The 4,511-nt window shown below is 39.4% G+C and overlaps 1 pseudogene; it reads left to right on the plus strand.

The window, feature by feature from the left end:
* Positions 1 to 3,190, plus strand: part of LOC119360829 — a 45,977-nt pseudogene extending 42,787 nt beyond the window's left edge.
* The last annotated feature ends 1,321 nt before the right edge of the window (positions 3,191 to 4,511 follow it).

The following is a 4,511-nucleotide window of genomic DNA, read 5'->3' on the forward strand; positions in this document are numbered from 1 at the left end:
CACTGATTCGCCCCCTCCATGAAAACCTAGCTGGATCTTGATCTGTCTTCCGGAATGTGGTCTTCAAGGTTGAGACTTTCTTGGGGTTCCTAGGAACTAGCATCAATTGTTATTTAGATAGGTAATGCAAGTGGTTGCTGGGTGTTGTCACTCCATATTGAAATGAGAAAGGAAAGTCAGCTAGATTTCCTATTCTGATATGTCGTTGTTAGTAAATTGTACTGGAGTCAACAGTACAATTTGGTGTTAGTAAATGGACTCAGCAGGTTACTCTGTACTGGAGTCAGCAGTACAATTTGGTGTCAGTAATTTGTTTGTATGTCTGTTGTGATTTGTGGGTAGTACTCCAGCTTCAATGTTAATTTTGTAGTTAGACAGACTAATAACATGTCGAGAGAGAGGGAGAGGATTGTCACTAGGGTCATCATCTCGATTTGCATGATTGGACCATCTGTTGTCTCTTGTACGCAAAGCCAATGCACTATCCTAGACTATCATTAGTTTATTTTATTTTTCTCAACAGAATTAGTATAATTGTTAGTCTATTTCTTGGTATAAAGAAGGACTAAATATACATAGTGCAGTTTGTGTGTGATCATTATCTGTTCTTGATTATCTAAATATACATAGTGCAGTTTGTGTACATAATGAAAAGATAGCTAAATCTGCATTTTGTCTTCATTTTCTAGAGGCTAGCTTCGTCGCCTCACAGCTGCAGCAAGACCCTGAATTGGGCAGTATCATGAAGGACAAGGTAGATTATTCCTCTTGTTTTAATCTTCTCCTTATTCATATTACTGTAGATTATTATTGCTTGGTCAATAGATCTGTGCTACAAACCGTTCTTTTTTGGTAAGCTGATAGCTATGTTAATATCTGACATTACTAGACATTGTAGTTGTTGAAGAATTTGAGCTCAAGTGCTACCACCTTCCTATTGACATTTTTCTTCTTTAGACTTGGAATGGATCCGGAAATGAGGGATCATGTTAGGAAGAGGGAGGAGGAGGATGACGAAATGATGTTATTCGTTTTCCCTGCACTACATTTGATAGAGACCGATGGAGTTGCTCTCAGGGAGCGGAGGATTCCGCGTCATACATCATCGCTAACAGGCGAGATGTTTGTTAACGAGTTACTCGAAGGGCACGTCAAAAACTATCGGGTAGCATTTAGGATGGAGCCGCGTATCTTCAAATCTTTGGCTAATTATCTTCGAAGGGAGAAGTTGGTGAAAGATACCAGAATTAAAGTCGAAGAGAAACTACATCATTTATGTGGATGTTATCCCATAATTCTTCATTTGAAGACCTTCAAGTTCGGTTTGGTCACAGTGGGGATACTTTTCATTGGCAAATGAAGAATTTCTTTGACATCATCCCTATTCTCTCCAAGCATTTTTTGAAGCCTCCAAATCCCAGTCAAGTGCATCCAAAGATCCAGTCAGACACGAGATTCTTTCCTTATTTTTAGGTTTTTGCTTCACCAACTTTGATCCACATCGATAACTTACTCTTCATGTTATAGGTGCTAAGTTATAGTATTTCGTTGCAGAACTGCATTGGGGCAATTGATGGGACACATGTTCCCATAACAATTTTAGGAGAAATAGTCGCACCATTCAGAAATAGGAAAGGGACCCTAAGCCATAATGTTATGGTCGTGTGCGACTTCGACCTGAACTTCACCTTCATTTCTTGTGGCTGGGAGGGATCTGCTACTGATGCTAAAGTTCTCCGGTCAGCACTTAACAATGGGTTTCATGTACCTCCGGGCAAGTTTTATCTGGTTGATGGTGGTTATGCCAACACACCTTACTTCTTGGCACCGTATCGTGGTGTTCGGTACCATCTGAAGGAGTTTGCACGCGGTCGTCATCGACCCCAAAATCACAGGGAGCTATTTAATCTCCGGCACGCCGTGTTATGAAATCACGTCGAACGGGGATTAGGAATCTTGAAGAAGCGGTTCCCAATCCTAAAAGTGGGCACACATCATCGAATAGAGAACCAAGTCAAGCTACCAGCAGCGGCGGCAATCTTACATAACATCATCCGATCTGAAAAAGGAGATGAGTGTTGGTTAGATAACCAACCAAACAATATACCTGTCATGAATTTTATCGATCTTCCTGACAGTGATATTCCTCAAAATCATCAAATCAACCATGAAGGTGACAACCTTAGAGATGCCATTGCTCATCAAATGTGGGCTGATTATCAACATGCATAACTTGTCATTTGTAGTGTAGTAGTAATAAGTATAGTGTAGAAGTTTATGTTTTTTTTTCTGTTGTTCATGTCATGAATATTGTTCAGAAGTCACTATGATGACTGCTCGAGGGTCACCAAGGTTGAGCCTCCTCAAAAAAGCTGTCGAAAGGGATAGAGCATCACCTCCTACAAGCAGTGTGACAAAGAGGAGGAGAGGGTCTCCCAAAGGTGTCGTGACTTTATTTCTCTAGTCGGGACTTTATTTTCTTAAAACCAAAATAGTTAAGGCAGAAAAAGGTACATTAACATACAATGTGGAAATGCAGAAGATAGAGCACAGTGGAATGCAAGCCTTGAGAAAGATCTTGTGGACTTGCTTCGTGAGCATGCTACACCTGAACATAAGGGTCAAAATGGATGGAGCTCAGAAGCATGGAATACGATAGTGAAGAAATTCCACCAGAAGAATCCTTATGCTAGGTACGAGAAGAAGAAAATCCAAGAAAAGGAAAAAAGAGTTAAAAAAAGAATACAAGATGATCAAAGAGATAAGGAAGCAAAGCGGCGTTTCATGGGATGACTGGCAGTGCAAGATTCTAGCGGATCCACCACTTTGGAAAAACATCATCATAGTAAGAATGTCATTGTTATTCCCTACTTGTTGCATGGGACGACTGACACTACTTGTTGCATGCTCTAATATCATTTTCTTGTCAACTATGTAGTCACACCCTAAAGCTGGAAAGTTCAAGACAAAAGCCTTCCCTCTTTTTGAAGCTTTGGGAGAATTGCATGATGGTTAGTTATCAACTTCATTCATATACTCATGTCATTGTTTTATGTTTGTTTACTCTTCTAGTTTGAAATCTTATATTTGATTGTCACTTTAACTTGTAGGCCAAACTGCAGAAGGGACATATAACTTCACCTCTATCGAGTCATCACATTGCTCAACTCAATAACGTCTCGAGAATCTTGGAGGAGCTGGCAAGAATCAAGGAGAAACATCAGCTGATGGTGAGAATCTTGGAGGAGAAAGGGTGCAGATTGATGAAGATGTTGAGGAGGTGTACGTGCAAGAAAACATTGTTGTGGAGCCCCAGCAAACTCAACCAAATTTGGCTACTACACCCTCAAGAAATGGAGAAGATAAAGAACCAAAGAGAAGGAGGGGGCGAATGGTGATGTGACTGCAATGATGGAGAAGTACTTGGAAATAAGGACGAAGCAGGTGGAGGATGAGAGGAATAAGCCAAGGGTCGTGGATGAGTACTCTATCAAAAACTACATTGATCTACTGAAAACAATGGACATCACACCTGAAGAAGAAGTCAAGGCTTTCCGAGTCTTCAAGATCCCTGAGAACCGAGAGATTTTCATGAGTGCCAGACCAGAGACTGCTCTTATGTGGCTGAGAGATGAAATGGAATAACTCAGGTACTCCTCTTTTCAATTAGTCCATGTTACTAAACTCCTTGCTAGCCATTTAGTCCATGTTATTGCTGTTGCTGCTGCAGTAAAGACATTATTTTCTGCTGAAATGGATAGTTGTTTTTAATATATTTATGAAGTTCTTTTGCAAACTATTAGACTGACTGGTTATAGGAATACTTTGCTTGAATAATACAACCTTTTTTTCAAATGATTGCTTGATGTATCGACACAGGTTGACAAGTGCTTGTGTTGTAGCTAGTCTAGGCTGATTTTCTTGTGGTTGTAGTCATTGTCTAGTTCTAAACTGCTATGATGCCTTGTCCCTAGAAAATAAAAAGGGATGCTTTTAACATAGATCAGAGGATATAGATTGATTTACCTACTATTTATGTATGTTTTTCTCATTGTTTCCATTCCTGGAAATAAAACTACCAAGTATTTCACTCTCAAACTAATTTTGGTTTTGAATGGTTTCAAAAAGCAGGAGTTCTAGATAAGAATGCTCCAGAAGAAGGGAGAAGGTGCCGTGGCTTGGATCTATTTGTGTGTGCTTTTCAGTGGAAGACTTCATATCTATTCTCTGGGTTTTGTCCATGTAATATTTGTAGAGAAACTAAACACTATTTCTGAAACGACTGACTGTAGCATGGAAGAATTTGGGAGGAACTGATAATTAAGCTCTTGTGGTCTATTCAACATATTATATATTATGTATGCTCCAAATTGCTATTATTTTTGTTAGTATTTGTGCCCTATTCAAATCTTAGAATTGTTGTTATTGTTGGGATAATAAGTGTTTTAAACTGTCAGTGTTATTGTCACTTCAGTCTGCATCTGTGTCATTACTACATGAGAATTGTTGTT

Source organism: Triticum dicoccoides, chromosome 2B (assembly GCF_002162155.2).
Source record: "Triticum dicoccoides isolate Atlit2015 ecotype Zavitan chromosome 2B, WEW_v2.0, whole genome shotgun sequence".
In the NCBI taxonomy this organism is placed as follows: Eukaryota; Viridiplantae; Streptophyta; class Magnoliopsida; order Poales; family Poaceae; genus Triticum; species Triticum dicoccoides.